This window comes from Erinaceus europaeus, chromosome 14 (genome assembly GCF_950295315.1).
Source record: "Erinaceus europaeus chromosome 14, mEriEur2.1, whole genome shotgun sequence".
NCBI classification, from domain to species: Eukaryota; Metazoa; Chordata; class Mammalia; order Eulipotyphla; family Erinaceidae; genus Erinaceus; species Erinaceus europaeus.
This window is the reverse complement of record NC_080175.1, coordinates 67,494,426-67,509,491: the sequence shown is the minus strand read 5'-3', so window position 1 is coordinate 67,509,491 and position 15,066 is coordinate 67,494,426. Positions and strand designations below refer to the sequence as shown.

The following is a 15,066-nucleotide window of genomic DNA, read 5'->3' as shown; positions in this document are numbered from 1 at the left end:
AAGCTTGAAACTGCAAGGCAAACAGACTTGTTAAAAACTAAATAGTGTTAGAAGTGAGCTGGATGTTATTAGAGTCGATGCTATTTGGATCACCATCAACAAGCTCTGGAAACTCAAGGCTTCCGGGACTCCGGTACCCCTGTACTGGAGGAGGGCACCCCCCCTCAGGTAGCCCAGCCCTCGACTGAGACACACAGCCCCCGGGGCCCCGCCAACCTTTCTGTGAAGCACCCAGCAACCACCCCAGGGTGGCATCTTGCGGCCACAAGAGTCGGGGCCTACTTCAAAGCTGTGTCCTCAGCTCACCTTCGTGAGCTCACTTTCTAAAGCAGGAGCTCACTGACTTCTCACAAAGGCAGCATTGAGGCCTGCCAGCTCCCTGGGTCTAGCTGCCCTTCTGGGAAAGCACAGAGCTGCTCCAAATCCTGGGCTCACCTTTCATGGCCCACAGAGGCCCTACAACAGAGGCCCTCAGACTCAGGGGCACTGACTAGCTCTAGAAGATGCTACGCTCTGTTCCCAACCCGTCTCTGTGGTGGCCTCCGATGCAACCCAAATGTCTCAGAGCAGAGAAGTCAGTGCTGGGAGTAGGGAGGTTCACTTTTCAAACCACAAATTCTAAGTGCCAGTGCAGGTTCTGTGTAAATTCACATTTTCACTGAAAGCGGTTGAGGAAAGGAAGGTTGAGAAGAACAAAGCTGCTGGGACCAAGAAGCCTAAATAACTGATGGTGTTTTATTTTATTATTTCTTTTTTCTTCATATAGACAGAAAAGAGAGCATGATAATGGACCACAGCACAGAAGCCTCAAAGCGTTGGGAGCTGGGTTCAAACCTGGGTCATGCACATAGCCAAGCAGCAGTGCACTTCCAACGTGAGCTATTTCACCAGCCCCTCAAGAGATTTTCAAGTGTCACCATTTCTTCACTAGTTGTCCTCAATTTTTCTGCGCTCATTCTATATTCACCCACTATGGTATTTTCAGGCATCACTTTCCTTGAAGTTTACTTTTATTTTCTGCTTCTCCAAGATTAAGTTATTACCGAAAACAGTATTTAGGAAAAGCTCCCTCTGTGGGAATGTTGAGAATCTTCCCGTTTCAAAAATAAACTTGCACAGAGAAGGCATTCAGCTAATACTTCATCTTAGCCTCAACTGACTGGGGCACAGAAGGACTGTCCCAAGCCTGGGGACATAAATAAGATATTTAACAGGTGAGGCCGGCAGGTGGCTCAGATGCACATTCACCCGCAGGAAGACATGGGGTCAAGCTACATCGGAGCACCTGCAGGGGGCAGGCTGCAGGCTGCATGAGGACCTGAGGTCTCTCTCTGCCACTCTCTGTCTCTTACTCTCCTTGATCTAGAGCAGGAGCTGCTGGTCACCATTATTATATTCCGGCAAACGCTATAATAAGAAGAATTATTATATTCTGACGTGTGAGCAGCAGAGTATTCAGAAGTACACTGCACACGTGACAAATGTCCTCATGTCTATATATAAAACTGTCCAAAGCTGCTGGTTTCACCCCCGACGAGTTTGATAATGAACTGTCCTAAGTCTGGCCACTTCCATTCTGCTGTTCCAATTGCTAATTACAGTTCTGGGCTTGGAAATCCTCCTCCCACCTGACCTCTTTTTAGCCACTGAGCAAAAATCTGCACAGGACAGATCAAAGTCTGTCTTCCCACATCTGTCTGGTCACATAGTCTGCCCCAAAACACTCAAATGAACCAAAGATCCACTGCAGACACAATGAAGAAAAGCCCTGTGCACACCACACACACACACACACACACACACACACACACACACACACACACACCCCACATGAGGGAGGGAGTAAACATTCTAAGAACTTCTTTTCTTCCTGGGCATGCTTTAATGCCAACTCCAAATAACTGAGGTCATTCTCCTCAGGTTTCCATTATATGCCCTTTGACCCTTTCTCCAGGGATCAGTCATGCACTGAACACTAGCTAGGAGTTAGAAGCATCAACTCTCAGTAAGATATAAATGGTGGTGGTTAGCTGGTTTTTATCCCTTTAATGTTTCCCTTCTAAAATTTCTATGTAAAAATATCATGTTAGATTTCCAAATCCCTGAAATGCTCTCACTTTGTGATATCCAAACAGACCCAAATAGAAAAGCAACATAAACATAATCAAGTACTGGGAGCCAGGCAGAAGTGCAGCAGGTTAAGTGAACAAGGCGTGAAGCACAAGGACCGGCGTTAAGGATCCCGGTTCAAGCCCCCAGCTCCCCACCTGCAGGGAGGTCGCTGCATGGGTGGTGAGGCAGGTCTGCAGGTGTCTACCTTTCTCTCCACCCTCTGTCTTCCCCTCTTCTCTCAATTTCTTAGTCCTATCCAACAATGGTAATGGCAACAATAACAACAACAATAAAGACAACAAAGGGGGGAAAAAGGCCTCCAGGAAAAGTGGATTCATAGTGCAGTCATCAAGCCCCAGCGATTACCCTGGAGGCAAAATATATCCAAGTGCCACATTGCTAGAGTATTACAATTAGAAGCTGGCTGCTCAAATTATCATAGTCAATTATCATTCCAATACAGACATGGAAGGATATCATATGTTCTCGAGTTTTCTTTAAAATAGCAGTATATGAAAAGCTAAACTTGCACTGAAGGTGGCTTGTGCTGTCACGTGTGTTTAAATATTTATTACATCCCTACTCTAAAGGGCAAAAAGAACCCTTAGAGAAACTCAGAACACAAAAAAATATCTTCAACTTGGCCCTTGCTTCAAAGAGGTCAACTTTAGAAGAAGAAAAAATGATTAAATAAAACACCAGGAAAGGTGTTATATTTAAATAAATGGCACCTTCAACCTGGGAATTCACCCACCCACACATGATCCATCCAACAGATAGTTACAATGTACTCATAAGGGCTATAAGTGAAATCAGACATCACATCCCTCCACTCAACAAAGGGTGAAACATCAGACAACAGTGAAAATGACAAATGCCCTGGAAAACACAGATTCAAGTGCCAGAAGAATTTAAAAGAAAAGGACATTATGACCTCAGAAGACAGTTCTGAAACATAATGGGCATATATAGCAAGTAGCAGAAGACATTCTTTTTGAGTCAACCAAAATCCACTGAAGAGCGCTAGGTGTCCTGGTAATTCTCTCTACCAGAGGCAATGAGGATGTGGTCCCCAACACTTTATTAAGTGGTCACAACCCTACCTGTGGAGGAATTGGCAGACCACAAAATGGTTTGTTATTATCTGAAAGCCTTTCACAAGTACAGCAAAGAAAATAAATCCAGAGAAAGAGAGAGAGAGTCAGAAAGAGAGAGAGAGAGAGAGAGAGGAGAGCAAAGACCCTTTCAAATAGATACTGGTTCCCAGGAGTTCCAAAATTAATAACTATTAATGGATGGTAAAATTTTTATGGTACACAGCATCTAATTTTCCCTACAACCTCTTATTTACTATGGCTATAAACCTTTTTATTTGAATTTTCGCTAATATTTTCAGTATTCCTAATGAATATTTAAGCTTTAAATATAAAAATCACTGTCCCAAAACAAAACAAAAAAATCTTATCCCATCATTTGATAAGTGAGCTACTGAAATTTTACATCAGTGTCTGACAAGATACAAAAGAGAGAGAGCAGCAGTAGCTAGATACCAGAGTCAAGTTCAGATGGGAAAAAAAAAAAAAAAAACAGCTCCTTCTACAGTTTTCTTTCACAAACTAAATCCTTCTATCAGGCTTCAAGACCTTTTAGAACGCTAGCATCTAACGCATTTCCAATAGGAGATGACTTAGATCATTTCTCGAAGTGGAAGTGAAAGTTGAGCCTCAAGTCCTGAAGACAGAATTGAATAAAATGCCTAAAGGCTATAAAATAAGAAAGGTCTAGTTGTACATACAACTCCTTGCTTTGTAGGTGAGTCACAAGGAGGCTGGGGGTGGGTTTCCTAACTGTCAGTGGACATTAATACACTACCTGGCTCATCTAAATATGAAAATGCTTTTTCCTGTCCCTCAGGGATCTATTTTTAAATAGTCTTCCTCTGAAATTCAAGTCAGTTAATAAGGAAACACTGCTTTCAAAAAAAAAAAAAAAAAAGTCCCAGGGCAATCTTACACTGCAACAGAAGAGAAGCAATTCATTCCACCAATGCATACCACACCACGGAGGAGGGCAGAGAAAACAGGAAGGGGTCACAAACAGAGAGAAACTGAGGTCTCCTGCACTAAATCCTCAATTTCCTCCACTGTTTATTGTGGCAGACTATGCATAAGAAAACATGCACCAACTTAACTACTTTAAGTGCATGATTCAGAGGCACTAACAGTGTTTACGACATTCATAGTATTATATAATTAACACTATTATTCATTTCCAGAATTTTTTTATCATTCCACACACATGCTATGCTCATTAAATGATAACTATGCATCCTGCTTTCCTCTGTTAATCACTATTTTTTCCTGTCTCTATGAATTATTCTGTTCTAGATAAACTGTATAAGTAGAAACATATAATGTTTTCTCTTTTGTGTTGGTTTATCTAACATAATGCTTTCAGAGTTCACCTATATGTAGCACGCACCAAAATAGCACATTCCCTTTTACAGCTGAATACTATTCCATTGCATGTACACACCACATTTATCTGCTGATTTATGAAAGAACACCCGAGTAGCTTCCACCTATTAGAGAGTCAGAATGATGGTGTTTATAAACACAGGTGTTCTGTCTGAATCTCAGTTTTCCATTAGCCTGGGCATACCCAGGAATGGAACTGCTGATCAAATGACAGCTATATGCTTACCTTTTTGAAAAACTGTCCGACTACCTTCTATAATTGTCCCTTCATTCTTTTTTTTTTTTAATCTTTACTTATTGGCTAGAGACAGCCAGAAATTGATAGGGAAGGGGGAGGTAGGGAGGGAGCGAGACTGAGAGACACCTGCAACACTGCTTCACCACTTGCAAAGTTTTCCCACTGTAGGTGGGAACCGAGGGCTCGAACCCAGGTCCTTGCTCATTGTAACATGTGCGCTCCAGCAGGTGCACCACCACTCAGCCCCTGTCCTTTCATTCTTGCGTACTCATACATAAGAGTTCAATTCAATATTTTAAGCATATTCCAATGTACTTTTTCACAATATTGCTTACCTCTGCTAGTCTAAATTGTTTTTCCTGAGTTTAAGAAAAAATAAAATAAAAATCAGAAACAGCAATGTCTAGACATTTTCTCTCTTGAATTACTTAAAGCTGTAGACGGTGTTAAAAAAAAAAAAACTTAGAGAATAATGAAAAGACGCATAGTATCCTAAAAGTGCATAGTATCTTACACATACATACAACTTGTACTGTGAAAATAGGTAAAAATCTTACTCTGAAAGTCACATACTAGAAAAGCTCATATTTGAGTAAATGAATATAAAGAATCTCTACATTTTTTAATTTCTTTATTGGGGAATTAATGTTTTACATTCAACAGTAAATACAATAGTTTGTACATGGAATCTCTACATTTTAGAGAAATGTATTCATTTTTATCAATCAGTTCACAGAGAAGCAGGAAGTAAAGAGGTGGAGGGTGCATAATTAACCTGATAATTAGCAATTTGTGGGACTTGTCCCAAATGTACCAAAAAGCAGAGGGGGGATATGGGCAGCTAAAGGCCATAGTGATGTCCTTCAACCAAACTGCAAACCAAATGAACAGCCATAGCTGGCGGCTGTTAGTGGAGTAGGGGGAGATGGGTATTTGCTTACAGCTGTGATTTAGTTTGCATACAAAACACAGCTCTGGCATCACAGGCAAGTCCCACCTAGCCCCACCTCCCGTGCTGTGCTGAGTAAATCACCAATTCCCAACACTTCATGCCTGTGCAAGGTACAGCAGTAGAACTAACTTCAACTCAGACTACAGCTTCACAGGCTTTTATGTAAACTAACTTTTCCAAGGTGCTTAAAAGTGGTTGATTCTCCTAATTGGCTATATCGTCCCCTAATGATCTGTTTTAATTTCTGTTGCAGTAAAACTTTTTCATATAATATCAGGAGCCAAACTTTATCCTAGACTTGCCTGGGTAATATTGTAAATTCCTAATTAATTACATCCAGAACAATGGAGTTATTTTTAATAAAGGCACCTCTTTCAGCAGCTGTGGGGAATCTGACTAAGCCCCTTAAGAATACGTTAAATCCTGTTATTTCCTGGGATTTTAAAAAATCTTCAATTATTTCTCAAACATGCTATATCTGCTCGTACATAAACACAATTTTCTAGACAATTAGTTCAACAGAAAGCTTTTCATAATTGAACACTAAGAGCTTGTAGTACATCAACTTGAGTTAATGTTTCTGGTCTAAAAATCTTCATTTTCCAGAATCAACACAAGTTCTAAATGCTGATATGAATTTAGTTTTAAACAAAGTCTGAAGGTTCTTTAATTTTAATATTTCTCAAATTTCAGAGAGAAGCCAAGAATGGATGTTGCTGCCATTAATACCCTACGAATTTGATGGTGCAAACAGTTCTCTACAGAACAGTCCAAAAAATATGTGCAAAGTCCCTATGAGTTAATAGAAAAATGTGTTGTATTTGCCAAAAATAAGTCAGAAGAGAAGATTCCATTAACAAAGGTCCTACTCCCGACCAGTCAACGCCCATGTTCAGCGGGGAAGCAATTACAGAAGCCAGACCTTCTACCTTCTGCAACCCACAATGACCCTGGGTCCATGCTCCCAGAGGGATAGAGAATGGGAAAGCTATCGGGGGAGGGGGTGGAATATGGAGATTGGGCGGTGGGAATTGTGTGGAGTTGTACCCCTCATACCCTATGGTTTTGTTAATTAATCCTTTCTTAAATTAAAAAAAAAGGAAAATAAATAAATAAATAAATAAATAAATAAATAATAAAACTAAAAGCAGATTACCAACAATAATGACATCAATAACAACAATAATGACAACAATAAAACAAGGGCAACAAAAGGAAAAAAAAAAAAAAAACAAAGGTCCTACTCTAGAACTCAATAAATGCTTTCTGAATCAATAACAGCATGAAATAAAATTATACTTTAAACCCAAGAATAATCATTTAATACAGGGGCTATTTTTAACACTGATATTTCGCATCTCAAATAATGCTAAATTTGGCTCAGTCCCCCCCACACATCATTTAAAATTGATAAGAAGTGGTAATAATATTATAGAACTCCAACCTTAGGAGTCAGTGCTTGGACCAACTATGAGTACTGCCAAGGGCATCCAAGATTACAATACAGGAGTTACAGGATGCCAAACTACATATCAATTAGCAATAGCAAAAGAGAAGACTGATGCATTTTTTTCTATTTATTTATTTATGAACCACAGTTATCACTGTGGCTTATTGAGGATTCCGCCATACCTGGTGGCTTTTTTTTTATGTTTATCTGTTTTCCCTTTTGTTGCCCTTTTTTTTATTGTTGTAGTTATTGTTGTTGTAATTGATGTTGTTGCTATTAAGACAGGACAGAGAAATGGCGAGAGGAGGGGAAGACAGGGGGAGAGAAAGACAGACACCTGCAGACCTGCTTAACCACCTGTGAAGTGATTCCCCTGCAGATGGGGAACCGGGGGCTCGAACTGAGATCCTTACGCCGGTCCTTACGCTTTGCGCCACTTGCGCTTAACCTGCTGCGCTACAACCCACTTCCTTTTTTTTTTTTTTTAATATTTACTTATTTATTCCCTTTTTGTTGCCCTTTTTTTTTCAAATAGAGTCCAGGAGACAGAGAGGAGAGCCTCCCTACAGCACTGCTCCACCACTTGTGAAGCTTCCCCCCTGCAGGTGGGCTTGAACCTGGCATGCTAATGTGTGAGCCCTACCATCAGGCCTTGGGTTGATGCAACTTCAAAATAAGAAACAGACCCACCTATTGATGGCTCATCAAGGTACATCTATCACCCACCCCACCCCCTTATCTGTGCTTTGGTCTTCACAGGTCATACCTGGCACAGCCCCCTGCAGTTTGGGGCTGCCAGCTCTTGGCTGTCCTTTGCAGAGTGCACTAGTGCCATTAAATCTGTGAGCCAGGGCAGGGGTAGATAGCATAGTGGTTATGCAAAGAGACTGTCATGCCTGAGGCTCCGGAAGTCCCAGGTTCAATCCCCCGCACCACCATAAACCAGAGCTGAGCAGTGTTTCTCTTTCTCTCTCTGCATCTCTCTCAAAAACAAATAAATTAAAAAAAAAAAAAACTTTATAAATCTCTGAGCCAGAGCCTGGTGTTCACACAGCCCTGTCTGCCCAGGGCTGGCCACAGAGCTTCAAGCATGCTCTGCCTTTTTCAAAGCATATCATTTTTCAAAGCCACATCACACCATCTCTGGTAATGCCTAAAAGCATGTATATAGTACCTACAGACATGCACATCTATACTTGAGAATACTTTACTGTACACTACAGTGTTCAGTGTAAACTAAAGAACAAAGCCTCTCCTCGAACACTTCAGGACAAACCCAAGAGCTTTAACGATGGGAACTGACGGTGACTTGAAAACACCGCCTTATTTTCTCCTATAGTAGATTACTCTCATTTGTGTGAAAGAGGAAGGCCAAGCGGATTACAAGGACCCCTTCCTCCCCACCCCTTCATTCTCCGCTTCAATTATTCAAAGCTCAAGTACAGACTCGCTAAGGTAACATACAGGAACAGAAGTCCTAGGCCGCTAACATTCAGCACTACAAGTTCCTTCAATAGGCTGTGCTCTTCTTCTTCACCTCAACAGTAAGCCTGCAGCAGGGCAGACTGAACGTCCAATGCAGCAATGCCGACCCAACTGCAGGCCATATATAAGGCCACTAACTTCCCCAAAAGGTGGAACCAGGCTAACAGGTCCTTTGAGAAGTCACACATCAACTACTACATTCCACCAAAAGAAAGAAGAAACAATCCAAAAGCCACAGCCACAGCCCATGCAGTCTCATCAAAAAGGGAAAAAGAAATCACTTGTCAAATTCTCCAAGCATAATTTGGAAGTCTTTGGAATTGTAAAAAAAACTGCAAGAAGTCGTCTGGGAACAGTGGATATGGCATTGGACTGTCGAGCATGACGTCCTGAGTTCAATCCCCGGCAGCACATGTACCAGAGTGATGTCTAGTTCTTTCGCTTTCCTATCATTTCTCATAAATAAATAAAATCTTTTTTTAAAAAAACTGCAAGAACAGATCAGCTTTAAATGCTGAGGCCTCGGACTGGGCAGTGGCACGCCTGGTTGAGTGCATACAAGGACTTGGGTTCAACCCCTGGATCCCTACCAGCAGGGGGCAAGCTTTAGGAGTGATGACTCAGTGCTACAGGCATCTGTCTCTCTCCCACTCTATCTCCCCCTCCCCTCTCAATTTCTGTCTATTAAATAAAAAAGAAAATAAAGGGGTTGGGTGGTGGCACACCTGGTTGAACACACATGTTACAATGCACAAGGATCCAGGTTTTCCCCCACCTGCAGGGGGAAAGCTTCACTTGGTGAAGCAGAGCTACAGGTGTCTCTCTGTCTCTCTCCCTCTCTTTCACCGCCCCTCCTTCCCTCTCCATTTCTGGCTGTCTCTAGCTAATAAAGACTTAAAAAATAAATAAAGGAGGTGGGGGGGAGAATACAGGTCCATGAAGGATGATAGATGATATAGTAGGGGTTGTATTATTAAATGGGAAACTGGGGGATGTTATGCATGTACAAACTACTGTATTTACTGTTGAATGTAAAACATTAACTCCCCAATAAATAAATTAATTAATTAAAAATAAAGAAAGAAAGAAAGAAAGGAAAAGAAAAGAAAAGAAAAGAAAGAAAGAAATCCTTGAGGCAAAATCACCTGCAGAGTTTGTGGGGCTTTGCCACTTTGCAGTCCATGACTCACTTGACCCGTGAGACAATCACTTGGGAAATTGTATGGGTCAGACGTTTCCATTAATAAGAGGAAACAGAGTGAGAGAGGTTCCAAAGTGTATCAAGGACATGCAGCTAAAAAGGAAACCCCTGGCTGCTGAGAAGATGCTGATCTGCTGATACCCAGATGCAGTCTTCTCTAGGGGCAGAAGACTCCAAACTTTAGCATCATTCTGGCATCTTTATAATTTAACATCAGAAGAACACTGAGTAGGGGATATCTCTTTTCCATCAGGCACCCTGATATCCTATAAGCATAATGAGCTAACTCATATTCCCTACATTTGTCAAGCTCACAATAACACTAAATTCTGTTTGTAGCAGGGTCTTCTACTAGCTCCTTGAAATAAGGCAAGAATAGATTATGCACAGCTCTGGGTCTCAGTAACTGATGCTTGAGCTTTAGCTCAGTCTCTGCCTTTCAAAGAGCTAGAGGCCACATAATTCACATAACCCTGAAATGCAGGTCAGTCTAAAGTTGCTTTACTAGGGCAGAGACTACAGAATGCTTCAGGGTCAGCGTGACAAAATAAGATCATCCCGGACACTGCAATAAATACAGAGCAGACAGCAGACAGACACATATTTTTACCCAAACTGGAAGCTACCTCTTAGAAAGCCAAATAAAAAGAAGTCACTTTATCATTTGACTTTTCCTGAAAGCTACAAATGAAAGAAAGGAAAATGCCAGACTACTGAAAATCTAAGTGTGGAATCTAAGTAAATCATGTTTACTTGAACATGAGTAAGAGCTGTCATTATTTTATACAAAAACCAGAAAGCAGATGAAATTCCTCCTGCCAAAGGAAATTCAAAAAACACAGTCGATTTAAATAAAATTTACTAAATCAGGAAACTATGTGACCACCTAACACCTCTTTCTTGTTGCTTTAAATGTATTCCAAGCGCTGGATGAATCTAGTGTTTTATATTAGAATTTTTTTCCTGTGTAGTAAAGCAATTATTTAAATTCTTCTAATTGATTTCTCAGCTCCATATGGAGCTATATGGAAAAGTAAATGGTGGCTGGGCAGCATTATTTACCAGACAGAGGCTGATGAAGTCATTTGAAAAGAATTGCCCAAAGAGCAGGTAAACGTGAGTATTAGGGGCTGTCTTTTCAACTCCCCGTTAGTGGTTTTTATATTGCCTTTACTTACATGCCCTTGCCATACTCAAATAATAGCTTTGGTTGCCTTTCCAGCTACTGCTTTGAGCAATTCAACCAACCAAAGAAGTATCAATTAAAGTTTTTGTCCATCAGTTTTGACATGTAAGCACTAACAACAACAACAAAAAAAAGGTGGGCTGTTTTTTCCCCCCACCTATGTTCCCCAGCATTTAAGTTCCACTCTTAAGGGATAAATCAAAGCGTCTCCTGTTGGTGTAAAAAGAAAGTTGAGCTAGGAAATGACCCAGTTAAACATGAATAGGGTTGAGACTGGGAGAGTTCTAGATTGCCATCTCTAATATGCTAACCACCCAGCCACAAGTAACAGTTTAAAACAGTTACACCTAAATACAATTTTAAAGGAAGCAGCCTAGCTAGTCACATTTCAAGAATGTGCTTGGTGGCTACCCTCCTGGCCAACACAGATCTGGCACCATTTCCATCATCAAAGAAAATTCTAACATCTGCAAAATAGCTCACTGGGAGGGAAAATTCTATTGTACCACTGGTAGTTGCATGAGTCTAGACAAGTTACTAAGCTTCTGAGAACCTCAACTTCTTGGTCATGGCATCATCACCTAAAGTACAAGGATTGGTCAAGATTTCAATGAGATGATAAATAGGAAAGACACAGCAAGAGACCTAAGAAAGAAGAATTGAGAACCAATCCTGTTGGGTTCTGAGCTGTGATAGCTACAGGTCTTTTGCCCTCCCCAGGTCTCCTAAAGGAAGTTTAGGAAGTTCTGCTGTTTAACTTCTACAGACCCCAGCTCAATCTTCCAAGCTTAATGAAGTGCTCACCAAAAGAAGCCCAAACTGGTACTGAGTAAACTACTGCCCAGATTGCTAGAACTTCCTGACAATTCCCAAGCTCTCCTCCCAGAAACTCCTCCCAGAAACTCCAACGCAGCCCATGGCCTGCTTGCTGTGCGCTATTTATAAAGCCTAAGAGGGTTACGGGAATATCTTTCTGAAATCGTATATACTGTAATTAGAAGCTGCAACCCCCTATTCCATGATGATATCTTGCAGTTTTAACATCTCTTTTAAATGAGCACTGGCTTTAACAGCTGAACTGCTTTCAGGAGCTCTGAAACCAAACACTTTAAAGCTCGGGTGCCTTTAAACGCACTCTTGCAATGACTGATTCTTGGGAGATTTTTTTTTTTCTTATTCCTTTTTACCAGCCAGCTGTGGGTGACCTTCTAGCGTCTAAACAAAGTGAGAATTATACCTTCATGGGTGAGGCCCCCTCGCAGGGCCTGAAACTTGCCCAAAGACTTCGCTCTCCTGAGACAGCTGCTCTAGGAGCCAGGAAATTTACTGAAGCCTGGGCCCAAAGGGCCCGCCTGCCGAAAGGGGGAGCAGAGGCCCCCCCACCAGAGCCACAAAACGAGGGTCACCAGGCTGTCCCTGGTTCTAGGGTTCTCTTCAAGGGACGTTGTCCCCGACGGGGAGGGGGGGAGCAGCTTTAACTTGAGAGTGGGAGAGCAGATCAGACAGCAGAAATCAGAACAGAGACTTTTTTTTTTTTGGCCCCAAGGCCTGAAGACTTAAAAGAAAAAAAAAGTGTTATTCCAGAGTAGATTCCTTTTCTTCCGGGTCTGTCTGCTCCCGCTGACTCTTTGCCCACAAGCGTTGGCCTCCCCTTTCCCCAAAGCTCCACGCTTAAGGAAAAAAGAAAGAGAGAGAGAGAGAGAGAGAGAGAGAGAAAGAAAGAAAGAAAGAAAAAAAGAAAGAAAGAAAGAAAAAGGAAGAAAGACTTCTTCCCTCTCCCTGAGCCCTCCCTAGCAGGCCTGGAAATTGGAGGAAATTCAAATCAAATTAACTGCACATTAAAAAAACAACAGACAAGCAATCAGGGGGTATCCACCCAACAAAAGACCTGGCCAGGTCCAAAATGTTTTTAAGCCTGAGGAGATTGGGGGAGGAGGAAGACAGCGAGGACCCACCGGGTTGGATGGAAGGAAGGGAATGTCTTTGCCCTCCCACCCCAACCTTCCCGTGGGTTCCAAGAGCTCCAAACTTAGTTTGCAGCTGGGCCAGAGAGGAGAGAAGAGGAGAGAGAGGAGGCCGTGCGGGGAAGGAAGCGGTCAGCGGTCAGCTTGGCCGGAATGCCCGGAGGGGGGATTCCAACCGCGCCCGCTCGGGGCGCACTCCCGAAGGGCTTCCCGCCAGTGGCGCCGCGCGGGGCCCTGCCCAGACCCCTAGACCCCGGGAGACACCCTCGGGTCCCACCGAGTTGACAGCCCACCCGTGTCTCCCCCGCCACCCCCCAGTGGCCCCCGAGTCCCCTGGCCCCAACTGACCGCGCTGCGCAACCCGCTGCTCGAAGCTCGGGTCCTCAGCGCCGCCAGCCCACGTTCCCGCCCCCTGCCCGGGCGGGGGGGGGGCGGCAGGGAGGACGTGGCGCGCCGCGGTGGCCGCCGGCGGGAGGGGCGGGGAGTGTCCCGGGGAGGCCGAGGGCGGGGACGGGGGGGGGCTCCCGGGGACCCTGCACGGCGCCCCGCCCCCCCCGGGTGGAAACCTACAGCCGCCGAAAGTGACACGTCGGAGCCCCCCCCCGCCCCTGCCCCTGCCCCTGCCCCAGCGTAAAGACCAGAGATGGGGGCTGGAGGGCGGTCCTCGGACCCAGGCCGGCACAGCTGGGAGCCTCGGGGGAGGGGGGGTTCCTCGGACTTCGGCTGGCGGAGAGGTTGTGGGGGTGGGTGGCGGGGGGAATGGAATTCGGACCCGGGCCGGCGGAGGGGAGTACCTGGGAGGGGTCTTCGAACCCGAACTGATGGAGGGGGTATCTGGGATCTCTCGGACCAGAGCTGGCGGGGGTTGGAAGGCGGAATCCTCGGACCCTTTGGTGGCACAGTCCGACCCCTTTCCACCCCCACACCCCAGGTTTCCATTCCAGAAGCAAGCCCCCACCCACCAGCCCTGCTCGGTCACCTCCTCCCAGACTCGGAGAGGGGCGCCCGCGCAGGCCGAGCCCCGCCGCCCCCGCCCCGGCTCCAGCCCCTGCTAGCGGCTCCGATCCCCGGCTCTGATCCCTGGCTCCAGCCCCGGATCCGATCCCTGGCTCCAGCCCCGGCTCCGGTCCCTGGCTCCAGCCCCTGCTCTAGCCCCAGCGCAGAGCCGCCCGGGCTCCCGGAGGCGCACTCGGCCGACTGTGCAGCCAGCGGGGCTCCACGATTCCTAGTCTCCAGTCCCCGATCGCCGGCCCCGCCGCCTTACCTGCCCTGCTCGGGGCTGAGACCCGCTGGGAGCGCCGAGAATCCCACTGCCCCTGGCCGCTCCTGGCCGCTCCCGCTCCCGCCGCCGCCGCTGCCGCTGGAGGAACTAGCAGGCGCGCTGGCCCGGGGACTCCGCCATGCCAGTGATGTCGCCAGCACACGGCCCGCGGCCCGCCCCCTGCCGTAAACCACCTAGTAGAGCCCGCACCACCGCGGCTGGAGTAACTGGCCGACGCGCCAGCCCCGGGACTCCGCCACGCTGGAGAAGTTGGGACCACATGGGGCCGCGGCCCGGCCCCTGCCGTAAACGCCCGAATAGCGCTGCTGCCGGCTCCCAGGAACCTGGCTTCCTTTGACACACGCCCCACCCCCCACCCCGGCTTCCCAAGCCTGAGTTACTAAGCGGATCCCTTTAGGAGAGCGGGGTGTTCAAGCTGATGAAGCATAAAATTTCGGGGGACACACTTTTTTAACCAAACCAATGCTCATCTCTAGTTTATGGAGGTGCAGGGGATTGAACCTGCGATTTTAGAACCTCAGGCATGAGTCTCTTTGCATAACCATTATGCTATCTACCCCTGCCCGGGACTCACTTCTAAATAAAATGTATAAAGTATTTTAATTCGTGATTAATAGTGGGTTACAAGATTGTAAAATTACAATGGATAGTTTCACACAATACCCATCACCAAAGTTCTGTGCAGTGACTCACTCTTGAAGGTTCTTGTTGCACAGCCC

The 15,066-nt window shown here is 45.0% G+C and overlaps 1 protein-coding gene across 3 annotated transcripts in view; it reads right to left on the bottom strand.

The window, feature by feature from the left end:
- Nucleotides 1-14,530, bottom strand: part of FNDC3B (fibronectin type III domain containing 3B) — a 296,399-nt gene extending 281,869 nt beyond the window's left edge. Inside the window, exon 1 of one of the 3 annotated variants that reach the window (XM_060171958.1) lies at nucleotides 14,330-14,530. The gene's annotated coding sequence lies outside the window, so the exon portion shown is untranslated. Of the gene's footprint in view, nucleotides 1-13,413; nucleotides 13,560-14,329 lie in introns of those variants that run through there. The other 2 variants (XM_007517927.3, XM_060171959.1) reach the window with 2 other exon arrangements.
- Nucleotides 14,531-15,066: the final 536 nt, after the last annotated feature.